This window comes from Cryptomeria japonica, chromosome 4 (assembly GCF_030272615.1).
Source record: "Cryptomeria japonica chromosome 4, Sugi_1.0, whole genome shotgun sequence".
Taxonomy (NCBI): Eukaryota; Viridiplantae; Streptophyta; class Pinopsida; order Cupressales; family Cupressaceae; genus Cryptomeria; species Cryptomeria japonica.
Window position 1 is genome coordinate 181,570,238 of NC_081408.1, and position 17,321 is coordinate 181,587,558.

The following is a 17,321-nucleotide window of genomic DNA, read 5'->3' on the forward strand; positions in this document are numbered from 1 at the left end:
TGATCAAAAAGTTGAGAAACCAAGTTCATAAAACAAAACACATCAAAAAAGAGGGAAATGGAGGGAAATTAAACTTCCAAACTGCAGCTTTGTTATCCAAGCCTATTCACAAGCCTAAATAGACAAGTGTGTGTATGAGGTTTCTTTTGAATAAGAACTGCCTATGAGTTTTTTTTTAATAAGCAGCGCATACGCGGTTCTAAAGAGAAAATACCGCATACGCGGTTCTTCCTGTGATACTATACCATAAAGAAATTAATGTGTATGTTTAAAATGTGTATGTGTCCATGCATATATGTGGGTTAGTGCAGGATCATGGGGGGCCAAAAAGTGGCAATGTGAAAAAATAGCCTTCTCCAATCGCCTCAAAACGCAAAAATTCGTGTTGACTTTTTGCTTGGCCTAGGTGTTAGTACACCTTGGCATGGTAATTACCTAAGCAAATCGGATATCGGATATCCAATTTTTATTTGTAATTTTAAAATAAAAAATATATTGTATAATATATAATGTAATATTATATATTATTATATTATATTATATATTATATAATACATAATATATAATATAATATTAGATTATAAAATATTATACTATATTATATTATATTATATTATATAATATATTATTATATAATTATATAATTATATAATACATTATATTTAATATATTATATATTTATATAATTATATAATAATATATTATATAATATAATATATTATATATTTATATAATTATATAATAATATATTATAATAATACCTATTATATAATATAGTATTATATTATATTATAATATAATATATAATATATTATTATACCTATTATATAATATATTATTATATTATAATATAATATAATATATAATATATTATATAATAGGTATTATATAATATATTATTATATAATTATATAATTATATAATAATATATTATATAATATAATGTTATTTTAAAATAATTTAAGTATAAAAATCCGATATCGGATATCTGATTTTCTGAGACAATATATTTTGACTGTGACAGCCTGTGAGTCATTTTTAACCCACAGGCTACGCGATTTTTTGTAGAAATCTGATAACCGGTGTTTTGCCCAAAAATTGCTAAAAAACAGATTGAAAGGTAAGATTTTTATTGTTTTCAATCATTTTCATTTAATTTTTGTATTTTTTTTAATGTTTATTTGATTTTTCATTGAAAACTAGGTTTTTTTAAATCAAATACAAAATTGTTTAAATTTGTTAACTAAATTCAATTGTTTACAATCAATTAGGTTAAAAATGGGGGATAGTAATGAAAACATTGATCAACCACAACTGCAACAACCAAACCCTATTTTGCCGAACCCCCCCCCTCAATTCAGGATTTGATTGCACAAAATTTGAATGAATTGAGGGGGATTGCAAATGTATATCGTAGGATCCCTCATCTAAACCCAATGTTTGATCCTCTCATGTCAATCATAATGAGTAAGGAAACCATGACTGAGGAGAACAATGTCGCCCTTTTGTGGCGAGATTCTATGAGGGAACAATATGCAGATGGCTTGTCGTATAAGGAGATCAAGCATCTCGAGATATCGAAAGCCAATATCGCCTCATTGTTTGTGAATCCTTGCACTGGTCAACCCATAGACCCAAAAAAAATAAAACTTTCTATTAAATGGTGCACAAATGATGGTATTGTGAAAAACTTTTGGGATCGCTGGTGGATGGTTGTCGACAAACCACCCAACAACAATCTTGATGTCCCCTTCTACTTCATAAAAAAATTGTATGTTGAGTTTGTTTTATGCAAACATGTGAACTACTTTGACATCCAACCTTTCTAGGGTGTGGGTTTAGGTATGCCCCAAAATAGACCCGGGGCAGTCAGAGTAGTCCAGGGCCCATATGTCCCCCCTCCTCCCATTGATCCCCCACCTCTAGTGCAACATCCATATATCATTTGTGAGGCGGCTTCACAGACCATATTGGATATTCACTCTTTGATTAGCCTTTTGGTTTCTCAGGTTGGGTCAGTAGTTCAGTGTACTTTTGATGGTAGCGGTGTATTTGGTAGCGCTGACACATCATCCTCGGTTCCACACATATGTGTGCCCCATAGTTGTGTCATGTGTGGGCACGTATGCATGGGTCCAATTGGACAACTTGTTGATCCTCCTATAGACAGTGCAGATAATGAGGTGCATGAGATGCATGATGCACCAGATGTTATGACACAGACTGGAGGATACCCTGGGGAGTCCTCGTATGCTAGAGGCGAGGAGGCACCGTCATCATACATTGATGATGTAGTGGTAAGATTTGTATTTTCACAGTTCAGGCTATATTTTAAATGAATATTTATAATCTAGATAATATTAAGTGCTAATTTTTATTTACATGGTCTATTTAATAGTTGATGACCGAGGAGGAGTTGAGACAGATTCAGGAGGGCACCTTGTCGATCATTTCATTTGGCCTTGATAGCTTGACGGTACATATATTATTGCACCTAATCGTTTGCATTTTATTGTACATACATGCTCATCATTTATATTGGTATTAATTAGATTATGTATTAACTTGCATGTATATCTTATTTTACTCTTGCAGGGCACAAGCAACACGAGTGCGGGGCAGTGTGATTTAGGATCTGGTAGTGCAGTTGGAGACAAGGGAAAGGTAATTGAATGCAAATATGATTGAATGAATAGTTTGATAGTTTCATATACTTGTTGTGTATATGTACAGAGAATTGTTTGCTTCACATCCTTGATGACTACACCTAGTATACCTGAATATGAAGAAGAAGAAGAAGACGAAGAAGAAGAAGAAGAAGAAGAAGAAGAAGAGATACCTCGAGTAGATGTGTGTCTATTTTATTTTGTGTTTAGTAGATATAATCTGTTATTATCAGTCACAATTATATGCTAACTTGTAGATCAATGTCATGTTTCTGAACATATGTAGGTTGTGTATGAAAATATTGTATACCTCCTCTACTGAAGACATACATTGAGAGTCCTGCAAAGCCGAAGAGAAAACGTGGAGATGAGGTAAACATGAATAGTTCAATTATAGTTCATTTTTATGTTTTTTCGATTGTGAATTATATAATATAACTAATATTAATCGTGGTTTGTTTTTCTTGTGCAGGATCCTTCAGAGCCGAGCAGTGTGGCGAAGAGGATCGATTTTGATGATCTATCAACAACTTAGGATGTTATAGATAGTTCTGGGATGATTACATGTCTAGTTGGCATGTATATTTTATATATGGACATACATTCACATATTTAGACATACATTTTGTTTGAGTTGGCGTTTATGCCATATTTGTGTATGGACATACATTTGTAATCATTTGACATTTTTATATATACAGAAGTTGATATTTGATCATATAAAATGTTGCTCATCTGTGCATGGTGTTATCACTGAAATCTTTAATCTTCATTCCAATAATTAACAATGGTTAATAATGGTTATTTAATGAACAATATAATTCATTTCATTTCATCATAAGTGTTGTTTGTATAATGAACAATACAATTTATTTAATGAACAATACAATACAATCAATTTAATGAACAATACTTGATACAATTCATTATTACCCTATGCATGCTCCTATTTTGCCCCCCCATTTAGTTGAACGCTCGAGGTCATACCCTATCGGCGTCGTTCCTTGAGCGCCCTAAGTGCTAGAATTGTCAAAATTTGACGGGCCCTAACTCGGAATCTGTGGCACCTGCGAACAATCGGTTTGAAACTACGGGGCCATGAGAGGGGTCCCTACAAAATCCTATCTCATTTTTTCAATTTTCCCTACAGTTTTATTAGGGCAACAATTTTTCGGTTGGCAAAAATTGTTAGTCTCATTCATTCAAATGTTGTCTTATGGCCAATTTCTCGTTCTTCTCGTTGCGATGACGAATCGTCAGCTCTAACATGTCCAGTTAGGCATTATTACCCTATGCATGCTCCTATTTCCCACCAACCCCCTCCCCCCCCAACTCGGTCGAACGCTCGGGGTCATACCCTACTGGCATCGTCTCTTGAGCGCCCTAAGTGCTAAAAATTGTCAAACTTTGACGGGCCCTAACTCAGAATCCGTGGCACTTGGGAATGATCGGTTTGAACCTACGAGGACATGAGAGGGGTCCCTACAAAAGCCTATCTTGGTTTTTCAAGTTTCCCTACAGTTTTATTAGGGCAACAATTTTTCGGTTGGCAAAAAAATCATCAGTTTCATTCATTTGAATGTTGTCTCATGGCCAATTTCTCGTTCTGCTCATCGCGAGGACGAACCATCGACTCTGAAATGTCTAGTTAGACATTATCACCCTATGCATGCTCCTATTTTCCCCCCCCACTTGGTCAAACACTCGGGGTCATACCCTACTGGCGTCGTCCCTTGAGTGCCCTAAGTGCTAAAAATTGTTAAAATTTGACAGGCCCTAACTCAGAATCTATGGCACCTACGAATGATCGGTTTGAACCTATGAGGCCATGAGAGGGGTCCCTACAAAAGCCTATCTTGGTTTTTAAAGTTTCCCTACGGTTTTATTAGGGCAGAAATTTTTCGGTTGGCAAAAAAATCGTCACTCATTCATTCGAATGTTGTCTTGTGGCCAATTTCTCGTTTTGCTCGTCGCGATGATGAACTGTCAGCTCTGACATGTCCAGTTAGGCAATATTACCCTATGCATGCTCCTATTTTTCCCCTCCCACTCGGTCGAATGCTCAGGGTCATACCCTATCGGCGTCGTCCCTTGAGCACCCTAAATGCTAAAAATTGTCAAACTTTGACGGGCCCTAACTCGGAACCTGTGGCACCTACAAATGATTTGTTTGAATCTACAGGGCCATGAGAGGGGTCCCTACAAAAGCCTATCTCTTTTTTTCAAATTTCCTTACGGTTTTATTAGGGCAGCAATTTTTCGGTTGGCAAAAAAATCGTCAGTCTCATTCATTCGAATGTTGTCTCATGGCCAATTTCTCATTCTCCTCACCACGATGATGAACCATCAGCTCTGACATGTCCAATTAGGCATTATTACCCTATGCATGCTCCTATTTTTCCCCCCCACTCGGTCGAACACTCGGGGTCATACCCTACAGGCGTTGCCCCTTGAGCGCCCTAAGTGCTAAAAATTGTCAAACTTTGACGGGCCCTAACTCAAAATCTGTGGCACCTGCAAACAATCTGTTTGAACCTATAGGGCCACAAGAGGGGTCCCTACAAAATCCTATCTCATTTTTTCAATTTTCCCTACGATTTAATTAGGGCAGCAATTTTTTCGGTTGGCAAAAAAATCATCAGTCTCATTCATTCGAAAGTTGTCTCGTGGCCAATTTCTCATTCTACTCATCACGATGATGAACCATCAGCTTCAACATGTCTATTTAGGCATTATTACCCTATGCATGCTCCTATTTTGCCCCCCCATTCAGTCAAACGCTCGGGGTCATACCCTACCGACGTCGTCGCTTGAGTGCGCTAAGTGCTCAAAATTGTCAAACTTTGACGGGCCCTAACTCGAAATCTATGGCACCTGCAAATGATCCGTTTGAACCTACGGGGCCATGAGAGGGGTCCCTATAAAATCCTATCTCAGAATCTGTGGCCCTATCTTGTTCAATGAAAAATATAGATAAACAAGCATTACACTGTAGACACATAATGATCATCAATATTTTCATGTATTGTATACACATAATTACCATTACACTTGCATGTGACATCCATGAAGGGATATGCAAACATGATTTTTTTTTCATTATCAATACAACTACACCAATGTACTCATGTACAGATATATTGTATATCATCAATATAACTAAACCAATTTGCTCATGGACATTGTATGTCATCACAACAAAGTTACATCAATTCACATCAATATACAAATACAACATCCCACTTCATCTGCATCAGACATCCTCATGTCCTAAGAGAAAAGCTTACGTACAACAATGCCTGCATATAAATGAAGACCAAAATAAGTAACCTTTTTATGCGGAATGAATGTGCTACAAGAAACAAATTATAACACTTAATACAAATTAGTTTGTCAAATTATAAATAGATCATTTGAAACATTTTTAAGACGTAGAAGATTGTATAATTATGAAACTTACCAGTTTCTCTGCAAAGTATACAAGCATAACTTTGAAGAAAGACGCATGTTGATTAAAGCCCTTCTCACTACATTTCTCTGCATGGTTGAAGACGATGGTAGATATGATCATTTCTAAATAGAAATACATTCACTTGACTTAATGTTTATGCACAAAATTTAATCTCATTAATGCACAAAGGAATATGTACCATCACCAAGAGAGGGTCTTGTCAATGGCGAATGATCTAGCATGAACTTGCATTTTTAAGAATTGTTAGTCTAAACATAAAATGCATGGATGAACATAAAGGCTTTATGATAATCACTTCAACTGAAATGCATAATAAATGAAAAGGTGGGATTATATACCATAAAAATACGTCCCTTAGAATTATATCAACATAACCCACTATGTTGATGCAAAAATGATAATGTGATACTATTGTATATCATCAAAAAAGACTTGCATGAGCATAAAGTTTTTGCGATAATTATATCATCAAAAATTGTCAAATAGTGTTCTCTAATAACAAAAATTGTAAAGCTCATCAAATGCATGATAATAAGTCGTGTTGCAAAAATACATCTCTTTCGATTATATCAAGTGTACCCGCTATGTGCATGCAAAAACCGTGTTGCCAAAAAAAATGTTCATCAATAGACCTGCATTTTGAACACATCCTTAATATACACGTAACAAACTTGAACATTAAGGTTTAATGATCATTATTTGAAATGAAATTCATGATAAAAAAAATAAGGCACCATTAAAGACCTACTACTCAAGTATGCCTGAAGGGTCATCTCTTTGCTTAAGAGTATCCAATATTGCTTCATGATCAGCAGTAGTCACTGTCCATGGCTCTTTGGTCTTCGGTTTTGCTTGATGCTTCAACAACTTGACATTTGTATCTATAATAAGGTGTGAATACATTATAATGGTTTTGTGTCTCTCATAGTCTTCAAATGCAGGTATGCCATTCTTTCTAATCATGTATGTTCGCAACCAAGTTCCCACAACAACTGAACCTGTAGGATATGTGAACCCGTCATCATCTGTCACTGGTTGTGTTAGCTTTTGTTTTCCCTGTACACATCATGCCAACCAATATTTTGATCTCTCTCCATTCCCTTGCGGTGCAACAGCTGTAAAAACATGTCCTAGTTGTACAAGATCCGATAGACGGTCATACTCAAGTGAAATTTCCATGTCATTGTTTGACAAGGATATTGTTTGAGATAAAGGAGTTATATATTGGGAAACCCACGTATCAACCCACTCACTTGAATTTCACTGATCCCAATCACACCGAACACAACTCTGACAAAAACAAGTCAACACTCGTGTCCAAATGGTCCATGTACTTGCATACGAGCTGAGAAATGAATGCATATTTGAAGAATCTTTAATTGTTTGACAATCCAATCTATCTCCCATTGTGCCCTCCTCAACCAACCAAAATAATCTAGTCATTGCTGAATCAAGAGTACCTCCATGTGACAATGTTGGACTACACCAATCAACAATAGAACGTGCATCAGAGAAATTTGCACCTGAAATCCTTAATTGCTCCTTAACTAGAGCTCTCTTCAAACATGCACCCGCTCCATCATGCTCCCCCTTCCCATGCCCTACCTCAAAAAAACACCAAATATGAGGTATACGTCTCTCTACACGCACTCTACTCAACCAATAAAACATACGGGCATTCTTGAATTGACCCATATAGTTATCTGGCCATATGATATGTCGATCAATTGCAATATCTTTCTCATGCAAGAACTCAAAAAAAATCTTGAAAGAATGTTGCACATACTCGGAGGAGTGTGATCTATCATCACTCATATAAAAATGATACTCCCTAATTATCTTCCTGTCCTCTTTTGTACTATCAGGAGCATGTCTATATGTAATGTGAACAAAAATAGAAATCTGGATAGAATTGTAGTACTAAGAGTGTACCTCATTTTGTGGTTGCAATGTATAGTTCTTTGCAAAATCAACCACCAATACAATAGTGCCAACCGGGAAAGAGTTCTTACACATCCTGAGCTGTTGATCCAACCACTGAGACCTATGGGTGTGCCTTGCATGCTTGTAGAAAATATTTTCCTTAAAATCCAAAATAAAATCAACAATACTCACTTCTCTTGAGACTAATTCGCATCTAGAACCTTCACCTCCACTCTTCAAAGTATATTTCACTGTCTCATATCTTTTTTCTCTACATAATTCTTTCCAAACTTGTGTTCGCTGCCCTCATGAAAACATGAAACAAACTTTGACAACCCACCACATTTTGAGCACTTCTCATTCAAACAATCATTTCTATAGAGATAGTAGCCATCATCTCTAGGGCATAAAAATAGATCTTGCAAGTCTCTTGATGATCTCAGAAATAGAATTGCACCACTCTCCTGCAACATCTCATTAGTATGCATCATAGAATGAATATGACATAAAAGTTCATGGTACATTGAAAACTCCACATGGTACTTGTAACAACAAGTATTGTGAATCTTAAGAGGAACACAATAAAATGGTTTCAAAGATTCAAAGGCCCTTTGTGATATTTTCAAAGTTGGATGTACTTCACAATTTTTTTTGTACAACATTGTTTGGCTTGATTCCAAGAAATGTTTGGGACGCGGTGTGTGATCTCGGTTGCTGATTCTTAATTTCAAAACGTCCTTTACATTGGGTGACACTCTAGAATTAGAGTGCCAAAATTGTTGAATCTCCTCCTTCACATTGTCAATCAACTTTCTATCAACACATGGAAGCCTCCCACCAAAAGCCCATGTATCTTGTTGAAGTGGATCATCAAGTCTTTGTCTTCGTGCAAGTGCTCTATCCAAAGTTTTACAGTTTATGTCAAAATCAACACAAATTTGTCTCATTTGACGAGCCTTCCTCAATTTATGGCTTACTAAGGAGGTTGTAATCACTCTTCAAGTGGCTCTCTTATCTATTTCTTTGGTATTCTTTCCAATAGAATTGAGAGCGTCAAATAGATTTTTGGCAATAATAGCATTTCTCTCCATCTTCTTGTTCATATGAATCTTCAATTTGTTTAGAAATGGTCTCATCTTTATCATCTTTAGCAATTGAACAAAGAGTTGGCATTGCTCGGTCAATGCCTTATTGCTAAAATTTTGGTCGAAAAGTTGTGTAGCCCACAACCGAACGGTTCTTGTTGACCTCTTTCCTTCAAGATTCGCAATAATGTTCTCATCGATTTCAAATAACCATTTTGGGGTTCTTGAAGGTCTTGGATTTGGAATTTGTCTTTCATCCATGAGAGAGTCTTCATTTCTAAAGTAATTAGATGTTACATATGGTTCACTTGGTTGAGCAATTCCACCTTCAATGTCAAAGTTTTCCATATTTTCACCTCCTATGTCAACATTTTCCACATGTTGAGCATTTTCATTATCACTTTCAACATTTTCAAAATTTTCACTTTCAAAATATACATTTTCATTTTCAATAACTTGTGACACATTTTCAATATCAATTTACTCTTCACTTGAAGTAACATTAGCAATATTTAACATACCTTGTCTTCTCCTCCTATGACCTTCTCTATCTCTTTCTCTATACACTTCAATTTGCTCATTTGAAAGTTTTCTTTTGCGTTTAGACTTCCGATGACTACTACTCCCCATTTACCTCCACAAAGATGCTCCTAAATGATTTGACTTTAAGAATCTCCCAAAAGCACAAATTTGTCTCAACCTATCTGAAAATCAGTAATCGTCGACAGAAAACAAAATATGCAAACTGTGGGCCACTGGAATCCACAAAATGGCCCACAAGGCTCTTTTTTATTTACAAAAAAAATCGGATATCTGATTTTATTTTATCGGATATTCGATTTTAATGTATAAATTTGTGGTCCAAAAAAATTTTCCATTGTCGCCTTTTTTTTATTGTTGCCACATTAATGGCAATGGCAAAAATTGGATATCCGCTAAAATTCGATATCCGATTTTATTAGTCATATTTTAGAGAGAGAGAGAGAGAGAGAGAGAGAGATTGGGGGAGGGGGAGATAGAGAGATTAGGGGAGAGAGAGAGAGGATTAGGGGAGAGAGAGAGAGAGATGGGTCATATTGTATCGTTATGGGTCATAAGGGGTCCTATGGTGTCCATAGGGGTCATATGGTGTCCTACGACCCCTTAGGACACCATATGACCCCTTAAGATACCATATTGGGTCGTTATGGGTCCTATGGTGTCCTAAGGGGTCATATTGTGTCCTACGACCCCTTAGGACACCATAGGACCCCTTAGGATACCATATGGTGTCATTAGGGGTCATAAGGGATCATGGGACGCCATGACCCCTTAAGACACCCAATTGTGTCATTATGGGTCATATTGTGTCCTAAGGGGTCATGGGATAACATATGATCCCTTAGGACACAACCCCTAACGACACCATATGGTGTCATAAGGGGTCCTATGGATGACCGATTAGGACACACTATGACCCATAACAATCCAATATGGTGTCATAAGGGGACACCATATGACCCCTTATGACACCACATGGTGTCGTTAGGGGTCATAGGACACCATATGACCCCTTAAGACACCAAATTGTGTTGTTATGGGTCATATTATGTCCTAAGGGGTCATGGGACAACATATGACCCCTTAGGACACAATATGACCCATAACGACACAATTTAGTGTCTTAAGGGGTCATATGGTGTCCTATGACCCCTTATAACATCTTAGGACACCATATGACCCCTATGGACACCATATGACCCCTTATGACACCATATGGTGTCGTTAGGGGTCATATGGTGTCCTAAGGGGTCATAAGGGGTCATGAGACACCATAGGACCCCTTAAGACACCAAATTGTGTCGTTATGCGTCATATTGTGTCCTAAGGGGTCATGGGACAACATATGACCCCTTAGGACCTAAAGGGTCATGGGACAACATATGACCCCTTAGGACACCATATGATCCCTAACGACCTAAAGGGTCATGGGACAACATATGATCCCTTAGGACACCATATGACCCCTAACAACCTAAGGGGTCATGGGACAACATATGACCCCTTAGGACCTAAAGGGTCATGGGACAACATATGACCCCTTAGGACACCATATGATCCCTAACGACCTAAAGGGTCATGGGACAACATATGACCCCTTAGGACACCATATGACCCCTAAAGACACCATATGGTGTCGTTAGGGGTCATATGGTGTCCCCATGACCCCTTAGGACACAATATGGCCCATAACGACACAATTTGGTGTCTTAAGGGGTCATATGGTATCCTAGGACACCATATGACCCCTATGGACACCACATGACCCCTTATGACACCATATGGTGTCGTTTGGGGACATATGGTGTCCTAAGGGGTCATAAGGGGTCATGGGACACCATATGACCCCTTAAGAAAATAAATTGTGTTGTTATGGGTCATATTGTGTCTTATGACCCCTTAGGACACCATATGACCCCTAATGACACCATATGGTGTTATAAGGGGTCCTATGGTGTCCATAGGGGTCATATGGTGTCCTACGACCCCTTAGGACACCATGTGACCCATTAAGACACCATATTTGGTTGTTATGGGTCATATTGTGTCCTAATGGGTTATATTGTGTCATATGACCCCTTTAAGACATCATATGACCCCTTAGGACACAATATGGCCCCTTATGACACCATATTGGGTCGCTTTGGGTTCTATGGTGTCCTAAGGGGTCATATTGTGTCCTACGACCCCTTAGGACACCATATGACCCATAAAGACACAATTTGGTGTCTTAAGGGGTCATATGGTGTCCTAGGACACCATATGACCCCTATGGACACCATATGACCCCTATGGACACCATATGACCCCTAACGACACCATATAGTGTCATAAGGGGTCGTATGTTGTCCTTAGGGATCATATGGTGTCCCATGAACCCTTATGACCCCTTAGGACACCATACGACCCATTATGACACCATATTGGGGTCGTTATGGGTCCTATGGTGTCCTAAGGGGTCATATTATGTCTTGCGACCCCTTAGGACACCATATGACCCCTAATAGCACCGTATGGTGTCATAAGGGGTCCTATGGTGTCCATAGGGGTCATATGGTGTTCTAGGACCCCTTAGGACACCATATGACCCCTTAAGACACCACATTGGGTCATTATGGGTCCTATGGTGTCCTAATGGGTCATATGACCCCTTTAAGACATCATATGACCCCTTAGGACACAATATGATCTCTTTATGACACCATATTGGGTCACTTTGGGTCCTATAGTGTCCTAAGGGGTCATATTGTGTCCTACGATCCCTTAGGACACCATGTGACCTATAACGACACAATTTGGTGTCTTAAAGTCCTTAGGGGTCATATGGTGTCCCATGAACCCTAATGACCCCTTAGGACACCATACGACCCATTATGACACCATATTGGGTCGTTATGGGTCCTATGGTATCCTAAGGGGTCATATTATGTCCTGCAACCCCTTAGGACACCATATGACCCCTAACGACACCATATGGTGTCATAAGGGGTCCTATGGTGTCCATAGGGGTCATATGGTGTCCTACTACCTCTTAGGACACCATATGACCCCTTAAGATACCATATTTGGTTGTTATGGGTCATATTATGTCATATGACCCCTTTAAAACACCATATGACCCCTTAGAACACAATATTACCCCTTATGACACCATATTGGGTTGCTTTGGGTTCTATGGTGTCCTATGACCCCTTAGGACACCATAGGACCGAAAACGAACCAATATGGTGTCATAAGGGGTCATATTGTGTCCTAAGGGGTCATATGATGTCTTAAAGGGGTCATATGACACAATATGACCCATTAGGACACAAGATGACCCATAACGACCCAATATGGTGTCATAAGGGGTCATATGGTGTCCATATGGGTCATATGGTGTCCCAGGACCCCTTAGGATACCATCTAACCCCTTAAGACACCATATTGGGTTGTTGTGGGTCATATTGTGTCCTAATGGGTCATATTGTGTCATATGACCCCTTTAAGACATCATATGACCCCTTAGGACACAATATGACCCCTTATGACACCATATTGGGTCGCTTTGGGTCCTATGGTGTTCTAAGGGGTCATATTGTGTCCTATGACCCCTTAAGACACCATATGACCCATAACGACATAATTTGGTGTCTTAAGGGGTCATATGGTGTCCTATGAACCCTTATGACCCCTTAGGACACCATACGACCCGTTATAACACCATATTGGGTTGTTATGGGTCCCATGGTGTCCTAAGGGGTCATATTATGTCCTACTACCCTTTAGGACACCATATGACCCCTAACGACACCATATGGTGTCATAAGGGGTCCTATGGTGTCTATAGGGGTCATATGGTGTCCTACGACCCCTTAGGACACCATATGACCCCTTAAGAAACCATGATGGGTCATTATGGGTCCTATGGTGTCCTAAGGGGTCATATTGTGTCCTATGACCCCTTAGGACACCATATGACCCCTAACGACACCATATGGTGTCATAAGGGGTCCTACGGAGTCCATAGGGGTCATACGGTGTCCTACAACCCCTTAGGACACCATATGACCCCTTAAGACACCATATTGGGTCGTTATGGGTCCTATGGTGTCCTAAGGGGTCATATTGTGTCCTACAACCCCTTAGGACACCATATGACCCCTTAAGACACCAAATTGTGTCGTTATGAGTCATATTGTATCCTAATGGGTCATATGACCCCTTTAAGACATTATAAGACCCCTTAGGACACAATATGACCCCTTATGACACCATATTGGGTCTTTATGGGTCCTATGGTGTCCTAAGGGGTCATATTGTGTCCTACGACCCCTTAGGACACCATATGACCCATAACAACACAATTTGGTGTCTTAATCTCTCTCTCTCCCCCTCTCCCCTAATATCTCTCTCTCCCCTAATCTCTCTCTCCCTCTCCTTCTCTCTCTCTCTCCCCTAATCTCTCTCTATCCCTCTTCCCTAATCTCTCCATCTCTCTCTCTCTCTCTCCCCTAATATCTCTCTATATCTCTCTCCCTTCCCTATCCCCATCTCTCTCTCTCTCTCTCTCTCTCTCTCTCTCTCTCTCTCTCTCTCTCCACTCCCTCCTCTCCCTCTCCCTCTCCCTAATATCATATACTAATTTATTTATAAATTAATATATTAAAATATTATATATTAATATATTAATAAACATTAGATTAATTATGTGCAAATTTAGTTAGTGAATTTACTTATTAAAATCAGATATCCGATTTGTGTTGTAAAATTTTCAAATTTCAAATTTCGGCTCAGGAATGCTTTGGGATTTGGCTTGGAAGTGACAAGCTAGGAAAGTTAACTGAAAACACGTGTTTCTCAGTATTCCTAGATTTTCCAGACTTTACACTGGTGGTTGACGACTTTTTTTGTAGCCAAAATTGATAAAACAAAAAGGGTTTTTTAAGTACGTTCTCAGCTTTCCAACAATATAAGGCTTGTCTTATTTTGACTTTAATAAATAATAATAATTTATTTTCTAATTGAATTTTGACAATAGTCCTGATTGATAGATTGGTTGAAAAACACTCATAACTTTCAAACGGTATAACATTTTTGAATCTGAAACATGCATCACATCCTATGCTTCATCTACTATAGGGAAAAATTAAAAAAAATTAAATTTCATAAGGTTTCGACCAAGTTAAGGTGGTCAGACGTAGGAGTTTCTGAATTTCTGAAAAGCTGTAGTAAAAAATTCATAAATAATTATTTACTTTATAAAAAATTATAAAAAAATATTTTACATTTGGACACGAGGCTAATACTTATATTATAAATATTATAAAAAAATATTATGATTTTATTGTGATTAGGGTGGTCAGACATACGTCTACTTCTTATCTTTTTCCTGAAATTTTAGTACTACTGCATTGAAATTCGAAATTTTCATTAAATAGGATTTTTTTTTTCCAAATAACAACTAGTAGCTTAGAAACTACATTCAATTTTCTATAGATTCTCTTCTTACATATTTGAAAAATAATGTTCACAACTTATTCAAATTTTCATGTCAAGTTGCATAACTCTGATTTTCAAAAATTTTATTGCCACTTAAGGGCTTGTTTTGGCACACCATGATCCTACACATACCCGTGTTTATGTATAATATGTATATATGTATATATTTTATGTATATATAATATGTGTGTATATATATACACACCTATGTATGTATATGTATATAATATGTGTATGATGTATGTATACATATATGTATGTTTATAATATATACACATACATACATACATACATACATACATATATATATATATATATATATATATATATATAATATGCATGTGTGTATTATCTTTTGATATTTTATGTGTATTATATGTATATGTGTATGTGCATGTACATGTATATTGATATATATTGTCTTTTGATATCTTATTGTACATTGTATTCCTACCCTCCTCTCTGTCTCTCTCTCTATTGACCCCACATAACACCTAATGACATCATGTAAGGTCCCTTAGCACACATATGACCCCTTAAGACCATATGATGTTCTAACACATGTGCGGCCCCATTATGACCCTACATGACCCCCAATGATGTCATATGACCCCTTCGGATGTATGATATCTTAAGGGGTCATATGGTGTCTTAAGGGGTCATATGGTGTTGTAACACATGCGTGGCTCAATTAGGACCCCACTTGACCCTTAACGACATCATGTGACATCTCTTCCTCTCCCCCCATCTCCCTCCCTCCCTTTTTTATTCCTCTCTCTCTCCCTCCCTCCCTTTTTTATTCCTCTCTCTCTCTCTCTCCCTCCCTCCCTTTTTTATTCCTCTCTCTCTCTCTCCCTCCCTCCCTTGATCCCTTCCTCTCCCATCTCTCTCTCTCCCCATATCTCTCTCTCTCTCTCTCAGGACCCCACATAACACCACATGACCCTTTAGGAGTATATGATGTCCTAAGGGGTCAAGATGGCATTAGGATGTCGTAAGGTGGCAAGATGAACCATTATTACAATATAAAAAGAATTACCAATACTGATTACAAAAATAACAAACCAACATGTTCCCCCTCTCTCCCTTCCTCCATACCCCATCCCTCTCTCTCTTATCACCCACTTTTCTTGTGTAGAGAAAATTCAAAAACACTTTCAAGCTTTTTCCTCCTACCTCCTCCTTTATTAGTTCTACTCTTGAGTCATTCTCCATGAAACCCGCAACCTATAACACAATACTTTCTCCTCCCGCCTCTTTCATCACTATATTATGTTTACTCATCTCGTTATATACCACTTGGAACATAATAATCTTATCTCTCTCTCTCTCTCCATCATCTCTCCCTCTCCTTCTCCCTCTCTCTCTCTCTCTCTCTCTCTCCATCATCTCTCCCTCTCCTTCTCCCTCTCTCTCTCTCTCTCTCTCTCTCTCTCTCTCTCTCTCTCTCTCTCTCTCTCTCTCTCTCTCTCTCTCTCTCTCTCTCTCTCCATCCTCTCTCCTGACCCTCTCTCTTCCTCTCTTTCTCTCTCTCCATCCTCTCTCCTACCCCTCTCTCCTTCCCTCTCCCTCTATCTCTCTCCTTCCCTCCCTTTTCCTTCACATTTTTTTATTAGAAGTAACGCGTACAGGGTTTTGATAAGTTAAAAGCACGTACGGGGTATTGGGAATATGGACGTTGGTCTGCTAAACATTTTTAGGTACTAAAAATGTGCACGAGGTTACTAAACATAGTGCGTATGCGGTTCTTGGACATAGTTTTAGTTGCCAAATAGCCTCAACGACCTCAAAATAATTTTTTGAGGTCGTTGAAGGCCCCACTGCAACTGTTACTGTGCTTCTGTGATATTTTTATATGTAGAAGTAAGTGAAATTTTTGTTTTGCATGGTTTCAAATGTTTGAATTGGTGTTCTTATTAGTTTGGTCAATGTTGTTGTGATTTGTTTAATAATTTTGATTAAGAACTTTTATTTACATAATATGTTATTTAATAGTTATGATTGCTCAATTTTATGGTTATTTGATTGTTTAAGAAATTTTGTTTACTTATATATGTAAAATGATTCTATTTAAGACAATAGGTATTAACGATGGGAAATAACAAGCGAGGAATAGTGGGACAACGAGAGGATGATAAGGAAAGTCAAAGGTAG